Source organism: Pelodiscus sinensis, chromosome 6 (genome assembly GCF_052426305.1).
Source record: "Pelodiscus sinensis isolate ZL-2025 chromosome 6, ASM5242630v1, whole genome shotgun sequence".
In the NCBI taxonomy this organism is placed as follows: domain Eukaryota; kingdom Metazoa; phylum Chordata; order Testudines; family Trionychidae; genus Pelodiscus; species Pelodiscus sinensis.
In genome coordinates this window covers 78611414-78634731 of record NC_143057.1, presented here as the reverse complement: position 1 = coordinate 78634731, position 23318 = coordinate 78611414, and positions in this window count along the sequence as shown.

The window sequence follows — 23318 nt, the reverse complement described above, 5'->3', positions numbered from 1 at the left end:
ATTTGAAATGATTTTATCCAAAAGAAATACTGAATTTCCCAGCATATTTTACTACATTATGTTTTCATTATTGTATTTTACTACATTATATAGTTTTTGCACAATCAGTTATCTATATTGTCTTCTTCTTTCCTAGAAACTCACTTATTTTCCCTACCCAAATGTAGTAGCACCTTTTATAGTAATACCTTTCTCTCTTCCCTGTCATTTGGTATAAATAACTCTCTGAGCCCTTTTTACTAAATAACTCCACTTAGGTCAAAGTAATAAGAAAAGCGGCCACGCTATTTTGAAATAACAGGCAGGTTATTTGGAAATCTGTACTCCTGCTTTCCTTGGAGAATAACCCTTATTTTGAAATAGCATTAGGGTGGTCACTTCAGTGTTGCTAATTTGAAACAATTGGCCTCCAGAGGCCCCTCATAGTAGCAGCTCTAACAACTTTGGCCACACCTGGCATCTCCACTTCTCCCCTTCTCTTGTGGAGCTTAAAACAGTTTTGCAAGCCCCATGTGAGACAGCAGCTAGTGAAGGAGCCATAATGGATCCCAACACTCCCTCAGAGCCTCTCATGGCTGTCAGAGCCTCTCATGCTGCTCCCAAGGCTGCTAATAGCCAAAGATTCTCTGGCCTGGATTGGTGCTGCATTGAGGTCTGGGAGGAGGAGACCAGCCTCCAGGATCTCTGTACCAGAAAAAGGAATGCAGAAGTCTACATCTGGATTGCTGCCAGCCTCACTGAAAAAGGCCACCATTGGACCCTTAACCAGGTCTAAATGAAGATATAAGAGCTCCAGCAGGTCTTCCACAAGGCCAGGGAGCAGAGAGGATGATCTGGGGTGGCACCACACAGCTGCCACTACTATAAGCAACTGGCTGCCATCCTGACAGGCCAGTCATCTCCTTACCATCGTCATGGAGTCTGGCAAGAACATGACCGGAGTCATTCTCCAGGTGGATGGAATGGTGGAGAATGAAGAGAAAGAGAAGGAGCAGGAGGAGGAGGCCAGCCAGGCAACCATGCCCACCAGCCCGGACCTGCTCCTCACCTTGGAGCCAGTGCCCCTCCCAACACGTCTCCCAGCAGGAGTGCCGTGCTGACTGAGAACAACGGAAGACCACCTGGGACCAGCTGGTGAGCCAGAATGGTGCCATGTGCTCCTCCCTCACTTCAGAGAATGCGTGCCTGGTGTCGTGCACTGAGTGGGCCACAAGCCGCCACCTTCCCACTCTCCAGCCCTCAATGGCTTCCCTTCATATCACCTTCTTTGGGCTGCTGGGATCCCAGAACATGGGGCAGTTTGACCTTTTGGGAAGGTCATGCCTTCCAACCATCCAGAGGCAGGTTCCACTCCCAGCCCCATCTCTGAGATCCCCTCCCCCATCCCTCTTCCCTCTCCCATTCTAAGTTCTTTCCCCAGTTCCTCCCCTGTTCTATGTCCCCTCAATAAACTGTCCAGTTGTTTCAAAAAATAAGGCTTTATTATTTGCTCTGTTGGGGGAGGGGGAAAGGTTGGAAGAGAGGTTTTGGGGATGAAAGGCACATAGAGGGAATACAGGGATCCATTGTGGAGAGGCACAGGATAGAATCTCACAATTGGCCTTGCATGAAACTCTCCCCCAAGGCCTCCCTGAAGAGCACAGCACCTTGATGTGTTCTCTGGATGGTGCTAGTGTCCAGTTGTTTGAATTCCTTGGCCAGCCATTCATCCTTGGACCCCCACTCCAACAGAAAAGTTTCCCCCATGCTCTCACACAGGTTGTAGAGCACACAACAGAGTGCTACCACAAAAGGGGATGTTGCGCTCACTGAGGTCCAGACAGGTGAGGAGACTCCTGAACCTCCCTTTTAAACAGCCAAATGCACACTTGATGACCATCTCAGCCTTGATTTGAAGTGCTCATTCATGGGGTCCAGGCTGCCTGTGTGTGGCTTCATGAGCCAAGGGAGCAAGGGTTACACTGTGTCACCCAAGATCATGATGGGCATGTCCACCTTTTTTACTCTGATGGTGTCATCAAGGAAAAAGTGCTGGAGTGCATTTTTCAGAACAGGCAGGCGTTCTGAGAGATGTGGATGTCGTGCACCTTTCCCAACCAGCTGATGCTGATGTTGGTGAAGCATCCCTTGTGATTCACAAGGGCCTGCAGAACCATGGAGAAGTACCCCTTCCTGTCGATGTAGTCTGAAGCATGGTGGGCCAGGATGGGGATGTGCATGCCATCTATGACCCTCCCCTCCTTCAGTTGGGGAAGCTGATGGCAAAGTCATTGATTATGCTGTCCACATTCCCTAGAGTGATGACCCTCTGTAGCAGCATCTGGTTGATGGGTCTTGGCTTCCTGCAAGAGCATGACCCAAATGTGGATTTCCCCCATATTGAACTGGTTCCCAATGGCGCAATATCTCTCTGTTTGCCAGAGTGCTATGGTGACACACTTCTACATGGGGATGATGGGTTGCATGCAGGTGTCCTGTTGCAGGGCAGAGGTAAGCTGCTTGCAGAGCTTTAGGAAGGTGGCCTTCCTCAAGGCCACCCTGGTTGTCCTATCCCTGCAGGATGATACAGTTCCACCAGTCTGAAATTGTCTCCTCTGCCAGAAGCAGCATTCTGCAGTGTCCAGGGGATTGAGGGGCATACACAGCAGCAGGAGCACCAGGACCTGAGTGATCAGAGCCTGCAGTGCACACTGAGGTTTGTCCTGCGGGTCCTGGTCTTCATCCTTCTGGAGCAAAGTGTGGGCCGTCTGGACAAACTGCACCATGAGGTACAGTACGAGGCCTGTGAGCCTGGCACTGCTTTGCAGCAGCCCCAGCTCCATTCTGTGAGTGCTGTGGCATCCACAAAAGGAACCAGAGCACACTGCATCCTTTTTGTGTCACGTGAGGGGGGAGACAGTGGAGGAGTGGTGTGTGAGATGTGGCCATTCAAGAGCTCTGGGGAGGGGGAAGGGAGAGAAGTGTTCTTGGTTGAGGCTGGAGTGGCCACCAGGGCACCCTGGGAAGGCTGGAGTCCCCCTATTTCGATATGAGTGTCTACACAGCACTTATTTCGAAATAGCTATTTCGAATTTGGCATTATTCCTCGTGGAATGAGGTTTACCAAATTCAAAATAAGCCCTCCGCTATTTCATTTTTATATCAAAATAGTGGTTCGGCTGCGTGGATGCTAGGAAAGTTATTTCAAAATAAGGGCCGTTATTTTGAAATAACTTTGCTGTGTAGACAAACCCTAAGTCTGAGGCAGGCTACGTTCAGTGTGGATGTGCTATTTCAAAATAATTCTGACTAATTTCAATGCTTCCCCATAGTGGAAACATGCTATATCAATGTTGGTAAATCAGGACTTATGTCATTTTACTTATTTCAAAATAATTTCATAGTATAGACATGCCCTGAATTACTCTTCTGCTCCCCAACCAGAATCTTACTGATTTGTCTTCCCAAGAAAATAAAACTATCTGTAACTCCTTTCCTAAATCTTGCACCTATTGTAAAAACTGATTTTTCCTTCCTTTGCATCATTGAGCCAAATTCTGAACTCAAGTGTACAAAATTTACTGTCATTAAAGTGATCTGAGATATCTTTCTATGGATTGTATGCCAACTGAAGAGACAACTGTTTGTTGGCTGAAGATCTGGTGGATGACTGTGAGCCCTGCTTCACTTCCTCTCCACCCTGACACTCCTTTCTATACCAGTACTATTGGAGAATACTCAGAGGCCCCTTCAGGACAATATAATGACTGCTTTGCATAGTGAGGCAGCACAAAGCAAAAAGGACCAAGAATCTGCTGTATGTACATGTACATCATTTCCTGACAGGAAGGAAATAAACAAGAAACAAAACATAATTAAAGTAAGGTTAGGTCTTAACAACATTGCCAGTTACTTCTACTGAACACATAGTGGATTGGAATGCTTGTGATGTAACCAGTTTCCATCAGAGAATATAGTGTTGTCTGAAAATCCAGGAGATTCTAATTAATCAAAATGCCCCCTAAAGTCCCATTGATTTTTCTGATGGTTTGTTTTGAGGGGGGAAATAGTTTCAACCATGCTAAAATATCTTGATTCAACATTTTCAGAATGAAAATGATAGATGGATTTTTCCCTTTTGAAATGACTTAATTTTAATAGTTTTATTATATTTTACATATCTTTAAAGTCAAAATTAAAACATAACATTTGAGTGAGTCAAAAATGAAAAATTTCAATAAAACCAGAGGGATTTTTTTGGAATTTTCTTTCACTGGGAATTGTATAATTTTGAGGTTTCATTCTTAATCAGAAAAAAAATCAAACACTCCAAATAATTTGTGAAACAGAATTTCTGTTCTTTGCATTGTTCCAATCAAAACATTATGAAAATGAGATTATTTAAAAGAATTCTGAAAATCCAGGAGATTCTAATTAAAGAATGAATATTGAAAGTGAAAACAAAGCTAATTGAAAGACAGTTCAGATTAAAAGTAGATACGTAGACTTAATTTTGCTTTACCCTACAATAAGATGCACTGTTCAGGTAGCTTGAACATTAATAACAGACTGTTCCTTTTTTTAATCTCCTCAATAGGTTTTTTATTCTGTTGCAAAATTGTTCCATATATATATATATATATGCCTCTCAACTTTTGTTTAAACAGATCCTTCACTTATAATGGAGAGTATAAATAGCTCACTTGGATAATATCTAGTCATGTTAGCATGCTGAGAAATAACATAATTTTTTTTATTTTATTATTTAACAAAATATTCCTCAGTTATTGCTGAAATCTTACTTATGTGCTGAGAATCATTCCCCAAAAATTGATATCTCTCAGTCCTTGATGCAAGAGAAGAAGTGAACCCTCTGCACTGAACACTGAGACTATGTCTACACTGTACTCTAAAGTCAAAATAAGTACTTATTTTGAGTTTATTTCAAAAAAAAGTGCTATTTCGAGACATCCCTTAACCTTTGTGGAATGAGGGTTACCGGGATGCCAAAATACCATGCCCATTATTTCAAAAAATATTTTGAAATAACAGCTGGCTTGTGACGATGCAGGTTAGCTATTTTAGGATACCTCTGGTATCTAGTATTGATGTGATGACCTACCCTGAAGGATTTGTTCATGGAAAGTCAGCCTGGTTTGTTGGGACACTTGGGCTATGTCTAGACTGGCATGATTTTGCAGAAATACTTTTAACTGAAAAGTTTTTCCGTTAAAGGTATTTCAGCAAAAGAGCGTCTAGATTGGCAAGGATGCTTTTGCGCAAAAAGTGCTTTTGCGCAAAAGAATCCATGCCAATCTAGATGCTCTTTTGCACAAGAAAGCTCCGATGGCCATTTTAGCCAGCGGGCTTTCTTGTGCAAAAAATTGAGGTGCCTGTCTACACTAGCCCTCTTGCACAAGTATTCTTGCGCAAGAGGGCTTATCCCTGAGTGGGAGTGGGAAAGTATTTGCACAAGAAGCACTGATTTTGTACATTACAAAGTCAGTGCTCTTGTGCAAATTCAAGCAGCTAGTGTAGACAGCTGGCAAGTTTTTGCTAATCTACGCACCCTTGTTGTTCCCCAGAGGGAGATTATTTTTTTGCTTTAGCCAAAAGGTCAAATCAGAATCATCTCACTAGTCTGCAGAGGACTGCAATTGACAGGGAAATCCAGTCACGCATGCACCCAGATGCCAGAGACATACGCTATACACTTACAAGAGAGACTGAAATGGAGGAATGCAAAATACATTATTTTTTATGCACATCCTAGTTATATCAGTTAATGTGACAGAAGATCAAGATCCTTCCTGAATCAGGGTCTTTGGTTTTCTGACTCCTAAGAACCACTGCTGCCAAATCACTGAACTGAGTTGAGTTATTTTCTATTCTTTGATCTTGCTTTTTGATGTTGCTTTGTTCAACTTTAAACTACTTCTATCTCAGTCAATAATTTATTTGAGAGAAAATAGGGGACATCTCATGCATGGTCTTGCAAGAATGTCCTTATTACTCCATAAAGCAAAGCAATAAATAGTCTGCAGGTGGCACGCCTTATTTTTTGGGAATCTTGGCAGAGTGTTCGAAATATTTTTTTTCTGTTATGTCAAGGCACTGCCAAAGGCAAGCTGAATCTGACAAAACTATATATTAAATAGAGACAAATGTAATGTTTACAGTTTATTTTCTTTTCATTAGTAACCCTTTCTAACGGGAAATGCCATAACTACCACAGAAACAATTGAAAGATCTGAACATCCCTTGGCCAATCTCAACAAAATTCATATATAATTCTGTTGCCTTACTATTGTTCCTGGTTTATTCTCCCTTGTTCTTGACCTGCTCTTATTTCTTAGCACTTTGGGCCAGATAGATTGTAATCTAATGGGTATTATACTACAGAAACCCAGGTATCTCAAAAAATGTGTTACCATGCTTGTGCACATAGTTGCAGTGGTGGATTTTCAAGATATGCAGTGATGTACATCATGCATTTGAGATTAAAATCTGTCCCTTTATATTGAATCAGAAAGGTAAATAAGCAGCTCTTCCCAGAACATAAATGCAATTCCTGTACTATAGGCAGTAGTGAAAATTAAGTTGCCAGAAAGGGAGTGTTGCAGAATGAATTTTAATGTTGGCACATTTGAGCTAAGTGAAATGATATGATTTAACTTTTCCTGTCAATGAAAGAATATATTGAGAAAGTACTCAGGATTTGTGATACAGCAGGAACACATCAGCATATGGGTTGTGAGGATTCTTAGACACCCAAGGAATGCACTATTAAGTGGTGTCTGAATACAATTTATTGTAGCCTTGTATTTATACTTTTCTTCCCATTGTTATTTTGATTTTAATATAGTCTCCAGAGAGACTATTTGAATCTGTAGGCTTAAACACTTATGGGATTTAGGAGCCCAAGTCCTACTGAATTTCACTAAGACTTGTACACCTAGCTTCTTTAGGTTATTTTTTTAATCCCAGCTTCAGTGTACACACATAAATTAAACTGAGACAGAGACGATTTCATCGGGTTTAATGAATCTTCTGGAAAGCAACTGTATTGTTCCCATTGTTGTTAATGTACATGACACATGAGAGCCCCTCCTCTGCACAGTTAGAAAATTACCATTTTTACCCTTTTTGGTCTTTCATAAAATAGTAGATGTGAGCTGTATGACATCAGGCATTTTCTTGACATCTTACCTATGAAACTTGATATTTTGGACTGATACATGGGGCATAACCTTTTGCTATTTTTTAATTAGATGTGATTAATGAAGACTGCAGTGCAATGTTTCTCTTCTTTTAATATCTTGCACTAATAGCTATTTCATGCCCCAGAATTTTGACCAGAAGAGCATATCAGAAATTGAAAAAGGACTCAAAGTCAGTTGCCTTTTTCCCTTAAGAAGGAATTGTTTTTTTTCTTAGAGCTGAAAGTCTACATAAAAAGCAAATCTCTCTCTCTCTCTCCTCAGAACTTGAGCATGCTTAATTATATTCAATGGATAAAGAGGAAGGGAGAGAACACTGAATAAAGGATTGTAAATTTGGGTTCTCCCAGCAAGAAGATGTGAGTATCTCCCCTTTAAGTAACTGATTTTTACTACCAGACAACAAAAGGACATAAAATAAGCACTGTGGTGACAGTTTCTAAAAATACAGGTATAATGAATTTAATTAAGAATACTTTTTAATCCAATGATCTCAAATTGCCTTTCAAACATTCCTTAAGATTCACAAAACTCCTGTGATGGAAAGCAATATTTTTCCAGATATTAAATCATTGGTCCACAGTCAAATGATGAGGCAATGGAAGGAGTGGAGAAAAGAATCCATGGGTTCCATCCACTCCAAAGTCCTTTACTCCAACAGCTAAATCACACTCCTTTCAGGTGTGGAGCATATGAACTTTTCCCAAGATATCCTTACTTCAAATCTCTTGGTTTATTCTCTAGATACTCTGTCTCTCCCATTACAATCTACAGCCATTTAAGATTCCTCATTCTCTATTTTTGAAATAATGTCTAACATGAAAAACAGGCATGTCTGGTATTTTTGAATGTCAAAATTTTGGTAAAACACGTAAAATATAAATTTTGAACAAAAGCAGGACTTATATATTTAAAAGGTAATATTTATTCTGTATTCAATCTGCTTTAATTTAAATTAAGTCTTTTATGAGTATCATTGTACTCTCTGGCTATATCTATACTTAGAGGCGACATAAGTATTTAAAAGCAGGAGGATGCCTGCCTGCCTGCCAGAGTTTCTGCTTGGCTTGGATTGAGCATGCTCAGTAACACTATTGAACTTCTCAGTAATCAGGCTCCCCAGCACTGGAACACTGTCACAAGACAGGCCCCCCCTTCAGGCTTACAGCCCTGTCATCATCGGGGTTGCCTGCCCGCGCACCTTCCCCCCACCCGTGCTTCCCCACAGTACTCTACCAGTTCAGCCAAAAAGTCCGTGGCTCGTTTAAGAGCCCACTGAGTCTCGGTCTCCCTAGGCGCTATGGGATGACTGCGAGGGAGGAGGGGGACTCGGGCCCACCCTCACTCCGGGTCCCGACCCAGGACCCTAAAGGCAGCGGTGCACTGTCGCTGCCTGGTTGGTGGGGATTCCTCCGTAACTCACCAGCCCACGGGACACGGTTGAGGCACCACCGCTGCCTTCTGTCCCTGTCCTGGGTAACTTCCTCCTCCTCGCCGGGCTCATCTCTTCTGTGACGAGCTGCTCTGCCTCCTCGGCAGCTGGTGGCCGCTCCCTCCACACCAGGCTGGTCCCCCTCGGCCAGAGTGTCTCTCCTCCCCCTCCGCTCTCCCGGGCATCCTTTGAAGGGCCCGCCTTCCATGGCCCCGTCCTTCATGCCCGGGCGCTGACTAATGACGTCACCGGTGGAGTGGGGGTCGCCTCCTGGTGATGTCTAAGTCCCCGGCTATCCCCATACAGACGGGGCACGTGAGCCGGGGTGCCGCATGCGAGTGGCCACGTTCCCGGCTTCCGGGGCCGTTTGACGCTGCAGCTTGCACCACGGCAGCCCCGCCGGCATCTCCTTTGCCCCTCGCGGGCTCAGAAGTGCAGGGTGCCGTAGGTTCCTAGGCAGCAGGAACCGGCGCCCCATCACACACACCCCTCTTTAAGTTACTCACCATCTCACTAACCAGACTCTCCTCCTCTTCCATTATCCGCGAGAAGAAGTCTGCATTCTTGTGTCTCATGCCAGCGCAGTGTTGTACCTCGAATTTATAGGATTGTAGTGCGAGGTACCATCTCATCACCCTGGGATTTGATTCCTTCATCATCTGTATCCACCGCAGCGGGGCATGATCTGTTACTAATTTAAACGGGTTTCCGAGCAAATAGTATCTGAGAGTCTCTATTGTCCATTTGGCCACCAGCGCTTCTTTCTCGATGGTGGCATATCGTTGTTCACGGGGGAACAGTTTACGGCTCAGATATGGGATGTTCGTGTTCATCCCCCTGTTGTACCAACACGGCTCCCAGACCTACGGCGGATCTTTGGTCAAGTCTGTTAGAGGTGCGGCTATTGATGCAAAGTTCGGGATAAACCATCGATAATACCTGGCTAATCCCAGGTACTGTCTGACCTGTTTTTTCATCTTCGGTAGTTGGTACTCCGCTAAAGACTGTACCTTACTTGCCAGCGGTCTCAGTTGGCCCTTCCCCGCTATAAACCCTAGATAAGTCACTTCATTCTGCCCTATGTGACACTTCTCGGGGTTTGCTGTGAGCCCTGTCTGCCGCAAAGCCTCCAGGACCGCCCACAAATGTTGGAGATGTTCCGCCCAGGTCTTGCTATACACAATTTTATCATCGAAGTAGGCCACGGCCTACAGCTGGTGTCCTCTAAGCACTCTATCCATAAGTCTCTGGAAGGTTGCCGCGGCCCCGTGGAGCCCAAATGGCATAGTTTTAAATTGGTATAGCCCAAACAGGGTGGAAAAGGCCGTTCTCTCTTTCGAGACGGGGGTCATAGACTCATAGACTTCAAGGTCAGAAGGGACCATTATGATCATCTAGTCTGACCCCCTGCACAGTGCAGGCCACAGAATCTCACCCACCCCCTCCTAGAATAATCCTCTCACCTATATCTCAGATATTGAAGCCTTCAAATAGTTTGAAGACCCCAAGATGCAGAGAATCCTCCAGCTGTGATCTGGGGTCAGGGGGATTTGCCAATACCCCTTTGTGAGGTTCAGGGTCGACCAGAACGATAGAGCTTCGCCAATCGCTCCATGATTCCTCTATCACCCCTTACTGTAACATCTTTCGGCTCTCGTCCCTTACAATGTCCCACATCTTCCTGGGGAGGGGGCGTACCGGATCACGGACCTTACACCTGGGCTTCATGGCTATATGGTGGCTTGTCCAGGTCGTGTGCCCCGGCTCCTTTCGGACTACTGTCTCAAATTCCCAGAGCAGCTCCAACACTGCCTGTCTTTGGGTCGGGGTCAGGTCAGGTCCTATGTCTGGGCCTGAGGACGCTTCCAGGTCCCCGGCCCAAGGCCCTAACTTGGTGGGTCGGGGTTGTGGGTCTAGGAATAGATTTTCTTTTGGGTTCCATTTTTTTAACAGGTTAACGTGATAAACCTGTTTGCCCCTTTTCTTTCCTACCAAGCGTACCTCATAATCCATGGGCCCCACCTTTCGAATAATATCAAAGGGCCCTTGTCATTTAGCCAATAACTTCGACTTGCTAGAAGGTAGAAGTAGAAGGACCCTGTCGCCGGGTTTAAACTCCCGGGATATAATAAAAGATCTGTTTGTCCTGGGCCTGTTTTAAATTGGCCTCTGTAAACCCTCCAAGTTTTTATAGGTTCTCTCGGAGGCGAAGGACGTAGGCTACCGTCCCTTGGACCTGGGTCTCCTGTTCCTCCCAGGTCTCTCTCAACAAGTCCAAGATCCCCCGGGGTTGTCTCCTATACAGGAGCTCAAACAGGGAGAACCCGGTGGAGGCCTGCGGGACCTCCCGGACAGTGAATAGGAGAGCGGGCAGTAGTTTGTCCCACTCCTGGGGGTCACTTTCAGTGAAGCAATGGAGCATAGCCTTTAGGGTGTGGTTAAACCGCTCCACCAACCTGTCTGTCTGCGGGTGATACACCAAGGTTCCGAGCGTTTTAATTCAGACTGCACAACTCGGTTATAAGTTTCGAGGAGACATTTGTCCCTTGATCTGTCAGTATCTCTCGGGGAATCCCGACACGGGAAAAGATCTTCACTAGCTCTCCAGCCAAGGTCTGGACTGTGGTGTTTTTTTAGGGGTACTGCCTCGGGGTACGGGGTTGCGTAATCCACCAGTACCATTATGTACTGGTACCCTGCCTTCAACCGCTCTTGGGGGCCTACTAAATCTAAGGCCACGTGGTCAAAGGGCACCCCAATCACTGGCAGGGGAATCAGTGGGGCTTTCGCTACCTCCCGTGGTCGCACGAGCTGGCATTCGGGGGAGGAATTATAAAAGTTCCTTACTTCTTTGTGCACCTCTGGCCAGGAAAACCTCTCAGTTATTCGTTGCAGGGTCTTCTCCCTCCCCAGATGGCCGGCCTACAGGTTGGAGTGTGCCAGCTCCAGGACTCTCCGCCGTAACAGCATTGGTACCAATAGCTGCCGGAGCACCCCGTGTCCCCCCCTGCCCCTCGTTACTCTGTACAAACGGTCCCCCTGCACCGTGAAATAGGGTCCATGCCTCACCTTCTCTTCCTCGTTCGTCTCTTCACCTCCCTCCCCGGCCTGCTCCCAGGCTCAGCTCAGTGCTGGATCCTCGCATTGTTCCTGCACGTAGTCATCCGGCATCTCCTCGCCCTGGCTCAGCCCTGGTTCCCGGTGGAATCCTTGCTCCTCTCTACGTGTCCCTTTTGGGGTCTTGGCATTTGGATTAGGGTTCAGCTCGAGGTGGCAGTTAGCCAGCACACTTTCTACACCCCTGGTCTGTGACTCTCTAGCCGGTTGGGGGGTCCAGGACTCGATTAACCGATGAAAACCCGGCCAGTCCCGCCCCAACAATACGGGGTACTCCAGGTTCTCTGCTATGGCCACCTGGCATATCGCCTCCTCCTGTCCGTCAGACAGGCTTACCCACGCCATCGGGTAGGGACGGATGTCCCCATGAACACACTTCATCCATACAGGCACCCCTGCGGGCTCCGGCCGGGGCACCAGCAAGACCCAGACCATGGTTGGGCCACAGCCCAAGTCCACCAGCGCCCACACCATCTGTCCTTCCACGTCCAACTTCACTAGTACCTTCCCATTTTCCCGTGGCCGGGCCCTCAAGTGTGGGGCTACGACCTGCCCGAACGAGCAATCCATAAACGGACAGTCTCGCCAATAGTGGCCTTCTTGGCCGCATTCGTAGCATGCCTCTCTACTACTGACCCCCTAACCCAGCCGGTCCATGGGATCTTCCTTCCTGGGGGACTTGTCATCTTTCGGCCCCTCTTCCAGGGGCCTGTCCCTCCTGGGTACTATATAGTCTCGGCCTACCTTTTCGGTCCTCCCTAGGCCTCGCCCTCGGCCTCCGCGTGGGGTCCTGGCCGCCCCTCCAAGGGGCACTGGCCCTGACCCTTCTCCGGGTTCTGGGGCCCATCTCTGGCTCCCTCTGCGGCCATATACGCCTCCATTAATGTGACGGCGTCGGTCAAAGTTGAGGGCTGTTGGCGGCGCACCCGCTTCTGATGGTCACTAGGGAGAATCTGAAGGAACTGCTCAAGCACTATCATATCGACTAGCTGAGCACAGGTCCGTTTTTCGGGCTCCAGCCATCTACGACATGCTTCCCGCAGCCTCTGAGTGACCGCCCAAGGGCACGCCCCAGCTGGGTAACGCTCTTGCCTATATTTTTGCCTGAATGTTTCGGGGGTCACCCCGATTTGATTTAGGATGGCTTCCTTCACCTTATAGTAGTTAAGTGCCTCCTGGGGGTCCAAGCATTGGTAGGCCAGCTGGACACCCCCCAAGAGATAGGGCTCCAGCAAGGTGGCCCAGTGATCCTCGGGCCACCGGGTCGCCGTTGCCACCCGCTCAAAAGTCTCAAGATAGGTTTTGGGGTAGTCCTGGGGCCCAATTTTTGTCAAGTGTATAAGCAACTGGGGAACGTTCTCCTGACCCCCGCCTCCTCTAGCCCTTGCTAGAGCGGGTCCCTGATGGAGCCATGTCTCCTTCTGAGCTTGTTGTTGTTCTGCTAGTTCCCTGACAAACTGTCTTTGCTGCTCCTGCTGCAGAGCAGCTAGTTGCTGCAGTAATTGGGTCTGCAGCTGCTGGTGCTGGCGTTGCTGTTCGGACAGCCATGTCCACACCTCTTTAGCCTCCATAACCCCGGTAAGGGTTTTTTTTTCTCCCCCTCACCCTAGGGTTGGGGACCAAACGTGCCCACGTTCTCCACCATTGGTCACAAGACAGGCTCCCCCTCAGGCTTACAGCCCTGTCATCATCGGGGTCGCCTGCCCGCGCACCTTCTCCCCACCCGTGCTTCCCCACAGTACTCTACCAGTTTGGCCAAAAAGTCCGTGGCTCGTTTAAGAGCCCACTGAGTCTCGGTCTCCCTAGGCACTATGGGACGACTGCGAGGGAGGAGGGGGACTCGGGCCTGCCCTCACTCCGGGTCCTGACCCAGGACCCTAAAGGCAGTGGTGCACTGTCGCTACCTGGTTGGTGGGAATTCCCCCAGTAACTCACCAACCCTTGGGACACGGTTGAGGCACCACCGCTGCCTTCCGTCCCTGTCCTGGGTCACTTCCTCTTCCTCACCGGGCTTGTCTCTTCTGTGATGAGCTGCTCTGCCTCCTCGGCAGCTGTTGGCCGCTCTCTCCATGCCGGGCTGGTCCCCCTCGGCCAGAGCGTCTCTCCTCCCCCTCCACTCTCCCAGGCGTCCTTTGAAGGGCTTGCCTTCCATGGCCCCGCCCTTCACACCCGGGCGCCAACTAATGATGTCACCTGGGGGGCGTCCCCTCCTGGAGACATCTAAGTCCCCGGCTATCCCCGTACAGATGGGGCACGTGAGCCGGGGTGCCACACGCGAGCGGCCTCGTTCCCAGCTTCCGGGGCCATCAGGAACCGGCGCCCCATCACACACCCCCACTATCAGCAAAGCATGGGTCATCTCTGTCGATGCTACCACTTACATCAATATAACTTATGTCATGCAGGGGTATGAGAAAAACACTGCACGGAGCTACATATGTTACACCAATGAAAGCTCTGGAGTCACCAGCACTATGTTGGAAGGAGATTGTCTTCTGCTGACATAGCTGCTACAACTCATGAGTGGGGGGAGCACTTAATTATGTCAATGGGAGAACTCTTTCCTGTCTGCATAGAATGGCTACATGAAAGTGTTTATAGCAGCACAGCTGTATTGGTACAACTGTGCAGTTGTCAGTTCTATAGTGCAACCATAACCTCTGTTATTACATATGATATCCCAATTACACAGTTGTATTGAGTTTGTGATTAACTGGAGAGTGAATTAGAAACACTCACAAGTGTGCTTACTCACATACATAAATATATGCAAACCTGGCATATAAATGTAGCAATTAATTATTACTACAACTCTGAATGTGGACTTTCTTCCAAAATCTTTAGACTGAAGGACTAATATATAAGATTCCTGGGGTTCCCCTGTCTTCCATTTTATTAAATGGGTAAGGAGGGGGTTGTTTTTGTAGTTGTATGTATAGGGCTTTTTAATATCTTGAGGAAAGAAGATGTTTAAAGGAAATGTTAAAATTCATTTTATCTGATGAATGGCAAGTATTAAAAATGGTCATGTCACAAATATAAAGATACTGAGCAAAAAATAAGACAGATTCATTTAGGAATGCAGAATGGTATTTCCCTGTTCATAGATCAACATGAACTTCTGAACTACATCTGTGCTTGTGTTTAATATAATGTGAAGAACAGGGTATCTTAATTATACTGTTAATGAAAAACTAACTCAGTGAAGGTAATTGTAACATAACCTCTACACCTTTATTGTAGCAAAATATTTAAACTGCTGTCAAATATATCAGCATTCACCTTGGTGGTGGGAAGAAAGGTCGGTTTGCATTTTTGGACTGAAGGGCAATAGTTCAAGACGTTGTATCTACATTACCATTACTAATGTTTTATAAACATGTGCTTCTGATTCTTACTTTATCCTGATGTGTATTTTTCTTCTTTTATTTTATGAATCTGGAATTAAAAAGAGATTCTATGCTATTAGTCAAATATATAAGCGCACTTATACAATTAATCATGCATCTTACAGTTTTATTGTGTAATTAAAAAGCCATAGCTGTACACCTCTCCAAGTTTGTACACCTTTTTTATTTTATATAGTCATGTGACCTAAATTGTCATTAACAATATATGTTATATCCGAAGTATTTAGTAAATACATGCAAATAACAAAAATGTTTGCATAAATCACCAGTAATATTTTTAAACCAGCTTAAATATATTGAATAAGAGAAATACTGGGGTCATAGAGCATTTTTCAGTAATACTATTGAGATGTATCAAAATATTTTCCCCCAACATTCAGAAACAGCACTGACTTCAATAAGCTTTCGATCAGGCCCTAAATACCAGATACATGGAGTTAAAAGAGAAATTCAATGAGAGTTCTTTACTCAGAAATCAAGTTCCTAAAAGCCTTAGCTCCTAGAATGAAGTTTCTCTACTTTGTCTCTTTCTTGTCTCTTTTGTTATCCCATTCATGATCGACTGAAAGTGTAATTGTTAGCTTTAATTATACTGCTGCTTGAATGCAAGCAGTGATAAGTAGTTATTTAATCCGTTGTCAGCTTTAACTAACCTCAAATGTGACAGAAGGATAGATAGCATTGTTGTCTTCCTTACCATTACTGGATCACAGTGGCTGCTGCCTACACGGTTGGCACACCAGTTGTTTAGGCGTGATGTTCTCTCCACATAATTGGCACTTAAACTAAAACCTGACATCTCTATGTCAAGGTGGATAAACGACAACAGTGTTGCTGTTGTAAATGTGCTGGTATGGCACTGCAGAAGGATGCTTTAGTTTCTCTCTCCGTAGGTATGTCTGCACTACTGAGTTTTGTTGGAAAAACGTCTGTTTTTCTGACCAAACTTGAGTTCCATCCACACTGAAATCACGTTCTTCCGTAACTACATTGAAAGAACTGAGGAGTTTTCCCAGTATTGGTAATTCTCCTTTCATGAGAGAGAAGCCTTTTCCCAAATAGCTCTTTCAGAAAAAGGCGTTTGTGGACGGGGGAGTTCTTTCGAAAGAAGAGGAAAGAGGGAAAAGTGCAGGTGCCCTGGTGGTTACTCTGTTCATAGTAATCACAGCTTAAATGCAGATTGCTTTTTTGATGCACTTTTGTGTGTGGATGCTCTCTTTCAGAAGAAGTTTTTTCGGAAGATCTCTTCCAAAAAAAGGTTCTTCTGAAAGAAGCCTGCAGTGTACATATAGCCCCGTAGGACATTTTGGTTGGGTGTCATTTTCTGTTTGAAGTAGTAAGAAAGTTAAATATTCCAGATGTAATGTCATAGCTGTAATGAATTAACTCAGCAGTGTATGCATTGTGTCTGCAGGGTATGAGTGATGTGGGCTGACTGAAACTTCTGAACATTTTGACACATTTTATTGAAAAAAATTAATCCCTCCACCCTGTTTTTGGCCCACTGTAGTTAAGAGACAGATTCTACTTGTTACTGTGTAGCAAGCAATATGAGTGGAATGGACCCATGTAGATATTTTTTGTCTCCCTCCCCTGAGAACATACATAGGGAATAGCTAAAATCTTCAGTGGAGAGTCAGTTACTGATGCAGACACATTAGGACAAAGAGGACCATTCTTTCTGGCACTTAAAATATGGTCTCTTCAGAATGAGTAGGACTATTAGGACATGTTTCTCCTGAGAAAGAACAGACTATATATGCTATATATAGACTATATACTTGCTGTAGCCATAACCTGGCTCAGCCCCTTTTTCTGTATACATTTCAGTCTGTTGTGATGTGTTCCTATCACTGAATCCAGATAGCAGCTGCTGTAATCATGGTGAGATTTCCTAAAGGTGTTGCCATGTAAAAGAATAAGTGTATGGGGATAGTGATTGGCCATGATATTAGCTACTGCTGTCCCACTACTACTGCCATCTCCATATTATGCATTGTTATTATTTCTCTACATTAATATATGGTCTATGGTAGAATAAGATGACATATCCTGCATATTTCCCATTAAGAAGCACTGCTGCAGAATTGGTATCTTATACAACCTTCATGTATTCAGTCAGCTGACATATGTTCCCAGTCTGCAAAACTGAATGTGGGTGGATATATAGATGTACCATATTCTGTCTTGATTTTTAAAAGTGATTGTAGTATATCAGATATATTTTACATCACTCACATCTCTACCTTTTTCACAATTAGAGAAAAAAAGGTGGAGATGTGAGTGATGTAAAATAAGAACATAGTAACTATAAGCCACGAATGGGGGAAAAAACCCTATACGCTGGATCCTGCTCTTTTTTAAGGCAAATGAAGTACAGCAACTGGTGTCAGCTCTATTATGTCATCTGACATTCCTCTTGGTGGGCAGAACAAAAGATATCATCATTATTATTATGATTATAAGCATCCATTCATATACAGGCAGTTCCCGAGTTACGCCGATCCGACTTACGGGGCCCTCTCCCTGGTCTCCAGCAGACCAGGGAGAGGAAGCAAAGTGGCGGAACACGCGGGCAGCGGGCAGCCCAGACGCGTCTGGGCTGTCCGCCGCCTGAGTGCTCCCCGGCTGTGCTCTGGTTTGCTCCCTGTCCCCCTGCCAGGGGGACCGGGAGCAAAGCAGAGCACAGCCGCGGAGCATGTAGGTGGCGGACAGCCCAGACGCGTCTGGGCTGCTCGCCGCCCACGTGTTCCGCCGCTTTGCTCTGCTTTGCTCCCCGTCCCCCTGGTCTGCAGACCAGGGGGACGGGGAGCAAAGCAGAGCAAAGCCCTGGAGCACGCGGGCAGCGGACAGCCCAGACGCGTCTGGGCTGCCCGCTGCCCACGTGTTCCGCCACTTTGCTCCCCGTCCCCCTGGTCTGCAGACCAGGGGGACGGGGAGCAAAGCAGAGCAAACCGCGGAGCCCGAGGGCAGCAGGACAGCCATGGCGCGTCTGGGCTGTCCCGCTGCCCCCGTGCTCCGCGGCTTTGCTCCGGGCGCCTGTGGTACAGCAGCTGGGGCGTTGCCGGTTGGTCCCGTAGCGCCGCTCTGGGCGCTACGGAACCAACCCGGCAGCACCCCAGCTGCTCTGCCCCAGGCGTCCTGATTCAGCCACTGCTGGTCAGTTTCAGCAGCGGCTGAATCAGGACGCCTGGGGCAGAGCAGCTTGGGTGCTGCTGGGTTGGTCCAGCGGCGGCGCTACTGGACCAACCCAGCAGCACCCCAGCTGCTCTGCCCCAGGCGTCCCCAAGTCAGCCGCTGCTGAAACTGACCAGTGGCTGACTACAGGAAGCCCCTGCCCGGGGCTTCCTGGAATCAGCTGCTGATCAGTTTCAGCAGCGGCTGACTTGGGGATGCCTGGGGTTCTTAAGTTGAATCTGTATGTAAGTCAAAACTGGGGTCCAGATTCAGCCACTGTTGAAACTGATCAGTTTCAGCAGCGGCTGAATCTGGACGCCAGTTCCGACTTACATACAGATTCAACTTAAGAACAAACCTATAGTCCCTATCTTGTACGTAACCTGGGGACTGCCTGTACTTAATTTTTAAAGCGCAAGAATTCAGATCAGATTTTTCATTAATATAATTCTAAACATCTAAACAGATATTGCTTTTTTTTCTGTTCCCAGACTTTGCATGGCAACTTGTAAACCAAAGATATATATTTATATTTTATATAATTATCATTTATATATTCATAGTTAACTAATATACCTTCATTTCAATCAATACACTCACTTTAAAAAAATCTGTTATTAATCTTTAATGAAATCTCCCACTGAATTCAATGGAAACTTTTCCCAAATAAGTAAGTATGTCATAACATAGTACCCCAAACTACAACACTGGCAACATCCGCAATCCATATAAGTCCTGCATCCAAATGAGGGTCACTGATTTCAATGGGTGTATACCCCTGTGCAGTGAAATCTAAATGTAGTTGCAGAACTGCAGCTTAACTAAGTGAATGACCTGATCCAGTAAAGATTTAAGAACTCATTTTAAGCACATAGATAGTCCCATCACATTCAATATGCTTATTGAGTAGTTTCTAGTCCTCAAATGCTTAAAGATAAGCCCATATGTAACATTTCACAGGATCAGAGTTAGAGGAAAAATGTATACAGACAGAAATGAAATAACAGAATGGAGAAAAGCCTCAAGGACAGTAAAAGATGATAAAGATTTCTAATAGGAATGATAATAGACTTTTATATTAATAGACCTGGGGTGATAATGTAATGTAGAATTTTATTTAGAATAATAGAAAATTTTCCAACATAGTTTCATTAGTTTTTATACTTCAAAGCTTCAGGATACTATTTATAATGAGAGATTAGTTTGTTTTACATTCTGAATGGAAACAATATGTCAACTCATTTTAGACTATTTGATTTTACCACGAATTTTAATGGCATGCCACACTGCTTGATAAAGAAATGCAGTCATCTCACTGCAGTTCATTGAATCAAGTTATAAATATTATGGAAAATGGAAAAATCCGATGATTAGAACAACCTATTTACAAATAAGTAATTCCAAACAATTCCATATTACCACTATGTAAACTAAGCAGCAGACGTAAGTGAGAAATTAAAAAAGAAAAGTGAATAAATTGGGTCAACAACAAGAAGGCTTCAAATGGAAAGGAAAGGGAAGAAAAAATGTGCAGACTTACTTATTTCCATAGCAAATTTAGTGGCAAGTAGTGATTGTCAAAAATGTCATATTGAAAGGTTTTTGTTTTAAGTGGGTGAGAGTTACCAAAATTACATTTCCCCTTATATCAGTAGCTTAACTTCAAATTGCAGGTTTATCATCATCACAAGTGAGGCATGTCAGCTAAATGCATTTGAAGGAAATCTTTGCTATATCATTATGTGTATGTGAAATTCATCTTTATGGAATCAGGCACAGGTTAACAATATTATATAGTGCTCTGCATATGACTGGCATCTACAGTACTACATAGAGTAATGGACATTGGAAATGATTAGCTTTTTGAAGTAGGAAGTAGCTGTGCTCTGCTTTATTAATACATGTTGAGGGAGAGAAAGAGATAGTAAAGAGGTTACTGAGCATATTACATGAAAAGTTGGAGCTATTTGGAGCTTTCAGTGAGCAGCTTTAATTTTTGGAATATTAATTATTAACATTTATGTGGTGCTGTAGGTTTTCACTATGCTTAAATTCAGAGTAATGCATAATCCTTACTCTAAAGTGCTTTCCTTTTAAAGGATCAGATTCTGTCATCCTTATTCACAATAAGTAGTAACTTACTCCTCAAATATTTGTGTTAGTTTCAAGGGTTCAACTTATGAAGTACCATGCTATTCAATATGAGTAAATGTGGCAGAGCTAAATTAGAATCAACAAGAAAACCCAAGGGAAGACATAAGACAATGCGACCAGGAAAGGCAAGGTTCTGAAGAGAGTACAGTACTAAGAAGAAAGCAAAGGTAGGTAGTATTTTTCTGAGAGCCATAGCAAATGAGCTTTTCTCTTAAAAGAAACAAACTAGTTAAGAAAACCACAAAGACTTCCTTCTCTTAGCATTTCTCAGGATGTTCCAGCTTCCATTTAGTTCTATTTTATCAGTTATCTTTTAGATTGCTAGCTCCTGTAAGCAGTAATTGCCTTTGTTTTGCTGTCTTGTAGTGACATTGTCATTGACAACCAGCTAATAAATAATAATTTTTGAAAAAACATGGTATTTACAGAAGGATCTATTTACAGGAGGAAACTGACAGAGAGTGGTCTGGAAAAATACTGTTTGGTTGCTTCACATGTTGAATGTGTGAAAAGCTGGGAGTGCCAGGTAGACACAGTTGTTCAGTCTCCAAAGAAATACAATATCTTGACCTAGTTGTGGTTGATGGACTTGCTGTAGGAGTGTCTGAATGGTGTTTGTGGTCTGTGGTTTACAGGAGCTCAGGCTAAATGATGAGCTGGTTCTTTCTGGCCTTAAACTCTATGGCTGCGTCTAGATTAGCATGATTTTCTGGAAATGTTTTTAACGGAAAAGCTTTCTGTTAAAAGCATTTTTGGAGCAAAGTGTCTAGATTGGCACGGACGCTTTTCCGCAAAAGCACTTTTTGCGGAAAAGCGTCCATGCCAATCTAGACGCACTTTTCCGCAAAAAAGTCCCGATCGCCATTTTCGCGATCAGGGCTTTTTTGCGGAAAACAAATCTGAGCTGTCTACACTGGCCCTTTTACGCAAAAGCTTTACGCAAAAGGGACTTTTGCCTGAACGGGAGCAGAATAGTATTTCCACAAGAAGCACTGATTTCTTACAGTAGGAAGTCAGTACTTTTGCGGAAATTCAAGTGACCAGTGTAGACAGCTGGCACGTTTTTTCCGGAAAAGTGGCTGATTTTCTGGAAAAACTGGCCAGTCTAGACACAGCCTATGGGTATGTCTATACTACAGTGTTATTTCGAAATAGCTTATTTCGAAATAATGCGTCTACACACAAAATGCATTTCAAAATAGCATTTTGCTATTTTGAAATAGTGCATCCACACTGAGTGGATGCTGAATTGCATTTAAGGCTGGCCAGAACCAGGTCCGGCAGGGAATCAGGTCAACAGTTACTTTGTGTGGCTGCTGCCTGAGGCTATCTGAGGCCTGTGCTTAAAGGGACCCTTCCCCCTTCTCCCCCCCCCATCCAGAGGACAGCCAGTTCTCAGCTTTCCCTGCTTGCTTGTCTACCTCAATGAAGGACAGCAAAGCATTTGGTCTTGGCATGCTCTGGTTGCACTCACTCGGGACACCACAGCATTCTGCAACATGGAGCGAGAGCTGCCCCTGGGCACTCTGGTGCTTCTCTTGGATGCATTGCTGTGACCCTGACTGCACTTTCTGCAGGCTGCCATCTGGGAGGTCCATCAGGGGGCTGTCAGTATCCAGGAGGCCCTGCGAGAAAGCTCCCACCCTGAGGAGCACTAAGAGCCTCCCTAATCTGCCCCACTGGGGGCTTGTGCCTCATTCCTCCCTCATGTTCTTCCACTTACCCCTCCTGAATCCCCCTTCCTGATGTCAAATAAAATACATGTATTTTCATGAACACAAACGCTCTTTATTTAACAAAACGGGGTGGGGAATGAAACTCTGGTGAGACTGGGGAAAGGAAGTGGGAGAGAGGAGAAGAGAGGGTGGAAGAGGGGAGGGGAAACTTGGGAGGAGGGAGCTGGAAGGGGGAAACAAGGGGAAGAAGGGGGAGAGGAAGCTCAGGGTTGGGGGTCTCGCTGGACCAACTTTGGTGTCATGCAAACCTGCTCCTGGGTTCACATGTGGCTTTTGGTGGCCAGGCTGGCAGCTATTCTGCCATAGATGGCCACGTTCCTCCATCTAGTGCGGAGATCATGGACATTAGAGGCATCACCCCCAAACCTGAATAAGGTCCATGATCTCCACCCTGGACCAGGAAGGGGCACGCCTTTTCTGGGCCCTGGCAGGCTCCTGGGAGCTGGCAGACTGCTCCTGGGGAGTGGTAGAGGGCTGCAGTGGCTTGCTGGCTCAAGTTTTGGGGCCACTGGGTCAGGGGCAGTGGAGGAGTATTTTTGGTTGAGGCCGGAGTGGCCACCAGGGCACCCTAGGAAGGCTTGAGGCTCCCTATTTCGATATAAGTATATACACAGCCCTTATTTTTAAATAGCTATTTTGAATTTGACATTATTCCTCTTGGAATGAGGTTTACCAAATTTGAAATAAGCTCCACTATTTCAAATTAATTTCAAAATAGCGGTTTGGCTGTGTAGACGCTAGTAAAGTTATTTCTTAATAACTTTGCTATGTAGACATACCCTGACTGTGACATAAAGAGAATAGTAAGGCACAATGAGCTGGAGGAATATAAAGTTTATTTGAGGAAAGATGGAGATAAAGGAAGGACCATGAGAGGAAATGATATCAGGGATATTATAAGGATGAGATGATATAAGTCTTGAAAGTGAGGAGTATTAGTGTAATCAGGAGTAAGTATCAGCATTCAAGAATGTGTGCCACTGGTCCTGAGCAATGTACAAAGTTGATGACTTTAAGAATTTATGTTTTGTTTGACTTGATATTCTGGTATGTGAGAAAAGGGGAACCCAGACAGAAAGTGAAAATATTCAAT